The sequence below is a fragment of the Polyodon spathula genome, chromosome 12 (assembly GCF_017654505.1).
Source record: "Polyodon spathula isolate WHYD16114869_AA chromosome 12, ASM1765450v1, whole genome shotgun sequence".
NCBI classification, from domain to species: domain Eukaryota; kingdom Metazoa; phylum Chordata; class Actinopteri; order Acipenseriformes; family Polyodontidae; genus Polyodon; species Polyodon spathula.
The window spans coordinates 14,066,914-14,074,894 of NC_054545.1; positions in this window are offsets into that span (position 1 = coordinate 14,066,914).

The window sequence follows — 7,981 nt, forward strand, 5'->3', positions numbered from 1 at the left end:
TTCATTAAATCTTGGTCCTGTTGTCAGTTCAGTTTTGAGTCTGTTATATTGCTGTAATAAGCAGGAACTCTGAGGATGTTGTCCTGGCAACGCAATACAAGTAATTTTGTTCCAAACTGTTGGGGTGGTTACTAATGAGTAAATGCAACAAAATCATTTCAAGCATTTGAGGGCCATAAACCATGCTTGCTTTTTTTTTTTTTTGTACTATGTAGATGAGAGTTGAGAGCATCCACCACGTTGTTTTGTAAGTATCATAGCCTTAAATGTTAACGGTACGTCGGGTGCATGTTTATTAAAAAATAGGACTGCAGAAATGTGATCCATACTCGATAGCTATCATTTTGGTTGCCATAAGCAACAACAACGGTTACCATGTAGATCTTTCTAAACATTTAACTGAGAGTTTACTTTAGTTATAGCGAACAGAGGAAAAAAATAGATTTTTTTTTTTTTTCTTGACTACACAGTATTACATGTTTATCTTAAACCACATATCATGGGGGTGGGAGTTGGATTGTAAATAACAAAATGATTGTAGATATTTCAAGCAGTTGCGCTTCATCCATCTTAGTGTATTTTACTGACCTTTTCATCATGCTTATAATGGGCAATAGTTAGACAAGTGGTTCTTCTTGCATACTATGTGAATGTGCTGAAAAAGCAACCAAGACCTCCCGCTAGGGATTTGTTTTTATTCCTATTTTTAAAAGGTTGACATTGCTTTATTCTGACAGGGTTCAAATCCTCTGTTCTTTGCCACCTTCATCATCGACTTAAACCCTAATAGAGTCTGAATCTTTCTGTTTCTGTAATGGATGGCATTTGCATGGTTGAGCAATAAAAGTCCTTATTTTCCTCCATTTTTAAATTAGCGAATATTTTAGTCGACCTTTAAACTCCACTGGGTTGCTATAGCGGCAAGGCCGAGAGGAGGTGTGCATTGACGGAGTGTCTCTTCTCTTTAAAAGACCTTCTGTTTACCATAATTGGGAATAAAATAGTGTTTTGCATTTCAAATTTAGTTTAAGTGAAGGTTACATCTTGTTTATATGTACAGGTACTTTTATACCAGGTGCCATCATGAGATGAGTGTGCATGATGACATTTTAAAGATGAGAGTTGTGCTAATGGATGTGTTGTATAGCAAACACTAAAGACTGAATTCTTCTAATATCTACATTAGTTGGGTGGTCATTCCTATGCCTTTGACTGCTTGTGGGGTAGTAACAGTAGACCATGGGGAAGAGCATAGTATGGTTGTCATTTTGCATCCTCCAGCATCCTTGTGACAACAACATGAGCCACATAACAGGATTGGCATGCATATGTATGTCAATGTGATATTCTGCCATTGGTGTACCTTTTGATCCTTTCAGGATTTTCTCCACCATACCAAGCAGAGGAAAGTAGCAACATTTTGCTTTGGGCTCATGATTTAAGTACACCACTGGAGAAAAAGAGAAAAAAAAAAAAAATCTTTTCATGGTCATCAGTTTTACCAGCCAGTTCTTGCTTGTTTATTTTTATATAATACCTTTCATAGCAGACCACCATCACAAAGCCCTTTACAGAGGTAGGCTCTTAACAGTGCATTATATGCAGAGTCACTAACAAATGGACATTAATTTAACATCTCATCCATAGGATGGAGCACAAGAAGGTTAAATGGCAGAAGTGGGATTTGAACCAGTGACCTTTGGGTTATAAGCCCAAGACTTTAACCACTGGACCACGCTGCCTTAATATTTCTGCCGCTACGTCAGTTAAAATGTAGTGTTCTGTATTAAAGGTGCTGTACAAGGAGGAAAACGTTACCTAAAAGATTACAGATTTTCTAGCCTGCCTTTTGGTTTATTCTGTGATTTGTGTGACCTGGACACTTTGCTTAAACTGCATTATGAAGTACTGCTCAATAACAGTCACTTCATATAAAAACACGTTTATTTAGTTTTATTTTTATATTCTGGTTATTGAATATATTATTTTTTGAGTGCAGTTGTGCAATTTCCACATGAAAGAGAGCTCTTCAGCTGGACTTGTATCCTGTCACGAATCTTCAAAAAGCTGTCTCTAAACATTGCCTGAATCACTCACTTTCTGGTTGGACCAGAATAACTGTTGTGTGTGAGTGGTAAAAAGGGGTTTTGTTGCTGTGGATGTAGTATCCTGACATTTTGCTACATAGAGAGACCCTGTTCACATTTTCTATTCAGTAACAATATTGGGAAAGCAGAATCTCATGACAAAGGGTATTGCAGTGTCCTATATTTGTTTTTGTCCTATATTTTTTTTAAGCATTGTTTTACAGTACTTGTTACATATCTCCTCCTGCTTGCTAACCTCACAGTGGTGTCCTGAATATTCTGTGAGCAACGCTGTTTGTATTATGTCTGTTTCTCAGGCAAAAGTCCCACAAGTCTGTTTCTGCTTCTCTGATGGGAAAGTGAGACTGACAGGCGAAGGTTTTAAAGTTATGTAGTGGAGATGTCTTTCTCCTGTGGGATTCACTGTCGCTAAAGTCCTCACAGAATTGTGGTTGTTTTAGTTTAAATCATTGAAGCGCTAAAGGATACTAAAATGCATGTTTTAACTGGTGGTTAAAGATTAACTTTTACATACAGGAGTTGTTTAATATACAAAATACGAACAAAATGATGACTGAAGATGACATAAGTGGTCATTCAAAGCAAGCATTAGATGTACAGTGTTAGTTAAGGGAATTGGCCAAATGTTTGTAACGTTTTTGAAGTACATCGCTAGCTACTGGTATAGGCCTGGGGTATCTTTTGGGTTTTCTATTCCATTCCATTGTAGGACTGTTCCAACCAGTATCATTATTACTTATTTGACCCTGTGACCTTGCTAAGGACTAATTCAATAATGAACTGGAGAGCCACGGTTTCCTACCCCTGGTATAAGCAATTGGCAGAAAGATACCACAGAGGTAAGACTGTAGCATCAAACTCCCTCTTCATTGAGTTTCAATCGAAGAGTTTTTAAAAGCCTGTTTCTTGAACCTTGATCTAGAAATTACATTTGGTGAAATCCAGAACCGTCTAGAAAAGTCATACATATTTATATAATTTTCTCAACACTTCTGCTGTAGAAAATATAATTTTGCCCCTGTGATGTGTAATTTGTGAAATACTAGGGAGCACCATTACAGAACTAAATGATTTAATATATTATATTAACAGTTGCAGAAAAACCTATACCAAAATGAAAAGGCAAAGCCCTTTTTAATTCAACAAAGCATACTTTGATTCAAGTTTTTAAACAACTCATGATTTAAAACTTTGTAAATTTGCAATGGTTTTGCCTGATCATTAACACTGACGAGAAGTTACCCTTTGGTCACAATATTAAGATTCAAGGTGTAATTGATAAATTTAGATTAAAAAGAAGTCTGCTAATTACACAAATGATTCAGTGCCTTTTCTCCATATTGTGAACAAAAGGCTAGGCTTTGATTTAGAACCAGTTGTCTCAAAACTAAACTGCAGTACAAAACCAGAGCCCTTTCCCTGGGTAGAATCTTTGCACACTTGTAACCCTTTACAGTACCATGATGCTATGTCAGTGTGGCTGCCATTAGACTCCTATCTTGACAACTTCACAATGTTTGTTCAAAGGCCATCATGTTGCCTATTAACACTGGTCTGCTTATGGTTTTGCTATGATATGTTCAGAGTTGTACACTAATAGTATCCTAATGGTGTACATTTCTGCAAGCCACCAGTGACTCAGATGGCAGTTGTTGTGGTTAATAGGCACAGAACAGACAGATAAGTCGGCTTTATTAAGACAGTCCAATAAGTCACAAGCGTGCATGACTCGTCGGGGTGATTCATTACAAATGAATGAATCCAACATTTACAAACAGTGTTCCTCATTAGTTTAAATTCTGGTTACAACAGTTATCAACACATTGCAAGAAAATCAAATATCAGGGGTTATACTAACTTGGCCCGAGTTTCTGTTTTTATTATGTTTGAATAACACCATTTACTTTGACAAGACTGAAACATTGAGTCACTTTATTACATTTCTGCTTGACATGCTTTGCTGCAGTTGAAGTTAAGCGACCTGCATTCTATCAAAGGAAGTAATAGAGTTCTGTGTCCTTTCCTTGTCCTCCATAAAGAAAGCCATGTGAAGTTGTTTGGATTGATTCAATTATGTATTTCCATCACAGGCAGAGTTACATTTCCCAGGTGTCCCAAATACTGTAAGAACATATGATGTATCAAGACCAGAATTACATATTACAGGGGTGCAGCCAATTCATATGTGGCTAGTGACCTAAGCTTTTTAAAAATTGTAGAGGGGGGGGCTTGTCCCAACTGTGAAAAGTGGTGGAGAAAGCATAATGGTTTGGGGCTGTTTTTCATTGTATGGCCTGAGTCTCTTGTTTGTAGTGAAGGGAAGGATTTATGCCTCATCCTATAGTGCCACGTAGGACAACACTGCACCACAGCTTTGATGCAACACTATGGTGAGGGCCCTTACATCTACAAGCATGACAACGCATCTTGCCATACTGCTGTGGCTGTTAGGAATTGGGTCGAGGATAACAGCATTGAAAATGTGTAGTGGCTAGCCCAGAGCCCTGACTGAGACCCAATAGAACCACTGTGGGATGTCTTGGTTGCCACCTGAGCGCCAGAGTCAACCGATCACGATCCACTGCTGAACTGGCACTTGTTGTGATGGAGGAATGGTGCCATATTTCACCTGATATCACAAAAATTTGGTATAAAGTATTAGTGACAGGGTTCAAGATGTGGTTGTTGCCAAATATAGACTAACACTGTATTTGAAATCAAAACAACAGTTGTGAATGAATTACATTAAATATTTCTTATTGTACCAATACTTATGCATTATATATCTATATATATATATATATATATATATATATATATATATATATATATATATATATATATATATCAATTATTTTCTGTTTTATATTTGTAATTAATTTAGAACAATTTGTAGATTTTATTTTTCACTTTGACATTATGGACTTTTTTTGTGTTGATCAGTGGCAAAAACTCAAAAGTGGCAAAAACACAAGCAAAAATTGTGGAAAACAGTCCAAGGGGGTGAAAACTTTTGAGGTTCCCCACTTTGTATGTATATCATTATATGACATATATACTTATAAATATATATAGTATATATATATATATATATATATATATATATATATTATATATATATATATATATATATATATGTATAATAATTTTGTGTTTTAAAAGTATTTTGCATGGAAATTTTGAAGTTTTCCCCTGGTGTTAATATACCATAACATGTTTGCCATGTTTAGTATGCTTTACCATACTGCTCTGGGCTTTATAATGCAAACTTACAGTGCGCTTTACCTTGCTTTTAATGTGCTCTGTTACTTTGTTATGCTTTTACTATAGTAAACTTGTATAAGGGTCATTTTCTGTGCAATAGGTCAAGATGAAGGTGAAGATAGTCCAGAGACTCTTTGTCTGTTGGCTGATAAGCAAGTGACTGTGGTGCGTTGCCACAGAGCAATGTACTGTACTGCATCGTCCAGAGTTTAACACAGTCAACTTTAACTACAGAAGTAGCTGAACAATGATGTACTACAAGACAAGAGCTGTAAGATGGGGACAAGTGATTGGCAAAAATGAAATATTTACTAAGACAGTGTTTCATCTTTAATGGAACTACCATAGGGTATATTTGCAGAAATGAGCTTGTCTATTGTTCATTTTTTCCCATGTGTATTGAATCCCATTTGTGCAATATAAGATTTATTTTTTTTTTAACAGTACCTATTTTTGTTTTATATGAACACCTTCAGTCTTCATTATGTTTAGCATTAATTGATGTGATAAATCTTATTTAAAGATTCTGATATAGTTTTAAGATAGCGTCCGCATTTTTTAAAAATGGATGGAAAGTAGGAAAAATGACCAACAAAATAAGACTGCATCTTGTTTAAAGGATACTGAGTAGCATAATGTCATTGAAAACTTCCCATCAAGTATTTTCTTTATTTTTTGATGAGCGGCTATATAAACCCTTTCTTTCTTTCTTTCTTTTGTGCTTTCAAAAGTGTTTTCAGTTGGATTAGTCAATAGAGGTGTCTAAAAGGTTGAGATAAGCTTGTGTATTGGTTGCTCTGTATTATCTTGATGGAGTGGTATTCTGTGCTCGTTTTTTTATTTTAGGTATGGGCAGCACGTTTCTGTGCAAATTGCCTTGAGGCAGTCTGGAGCTTTGTAAAGCTCAAGGTCACCAGATCTTGAATATTAATACAGATGCCCTGCGCTTTCAAAAAGATATTTTGTTAACTGTACTATTATTTGACCTAAAACACCTCACTTGTACAAAAAAAAAGCCTTATAGAGATAGGAGATTTACATTGAAAGAGTCAATAGTGCTAAATGAGGTTAAAAACATAGAGGAGAATGTGGATATCTATGTCTGTACTATATGAACAAATTCACTAGAATTGTGCATAGATCTGTAGAACAGCTTTTCCAATTGTGATTTGACTTGCTAAGGACTTTCTTTAGCTCAACTTACTGTATGCTTATCTGGAGGTATACATATGCAGTTTGCCTGCGTACTCACTTACTCAGAGACACAGACAGACAGACCCCAGGATGGCCCCAAGAGAAGCCAACATAACATAATACAAATCAATTATAAAGTGTCTGGTACAGCTTGTGATTGCTTCCTGATCACATGTGATTATAGGATTCACACATTAGTAAATTCACATTAACATGTGAATGATCACACAAGACTGTCCGAAAACCTTGTACAAATTTATATGTGATCACATGCAGTTTTTCGGTAAGTTTGATACACAAATACCCATACTTTTCCTACGAAAATTTCATCCAGAATTAACATGTTGTTTTATAGATAGATGGAAAATCTATCCATCTATCCATCTATCTATAAAACTGCTTGTTAATTGTGGATGCAATTTTCTGAGGAAATATATGGGTATTTGTGTATGGGGTGTATGGGGTGTATGGAGTTACCCTTTTTATCTATCTGTATGTTTACATTTTTACATAAATCTAGACTTATCTACAGAGATTTAACACGGTGGTCATCAATGTCTGCCAGGGGACAGTCAATGGAAATCACCCTACTGGCTAAATTGAAAATACAAGTGACACTTATGTTATCCTGTCACTGGTCCCACTTTTCTTCTATTGAAGATCTTTTAGCTCTTTTTTTGTGGTTTAAAACTCATTTGGGCTATGCAGAATATTCCAAATTAAAGTATACTTTGGTTGGGTTTTCACAGAAGAGTGCAGACAAGCAAAAGTAATTTATGCATTTAACAAAATAAGGAATAGATATCTTTTTAAATAAAATGGATTCTCAATTAAGGTCTGCACTATTTGTGTGGCCTGTATTAGGCGGTGAATCACAGTGAAGCAGTCGGCTGTGAAGGGATAATTATGTTTTGGGATGTTGAAGTTGGACAGTGTTTTCACTGAAGAGACAAAAAAAATGTTCCCTGCATAGGTTTTATTTTTCATTTCATGTAATGTATGTTAATGTTTGTTCATAACTAGTATAATGGGTCTCTGTCCTGTAAAAGTTTTAACTATACCAACCTCAGAAATAAATATCTCCTACTGTCATCTTAACTGTGGTTGCCAAGGGAACAGTTCTTCACTAGGGATGATGGAAAGGAGAATTGGGATAAAGTGAATAAAGTGAATATGACTACTGTCTACTCTGAAGGGGATGAAAGTGACTTGGGTTAACTATCTATCATTAAAGATTTTATAAACATCAATTAAATCCTCTTACACATCATAGAAGTAGCCTGGTAGGCCTTTACTAAGGTAATCCAGAACTATATTCAAAGTGAGGTCTAACTGCTTGGCTATGTAACCAAAGATTCTCTTTCCCATGGCTTTACGTTCCGTGAACCACTGAAAAGCCATGACCGCATTGTCAT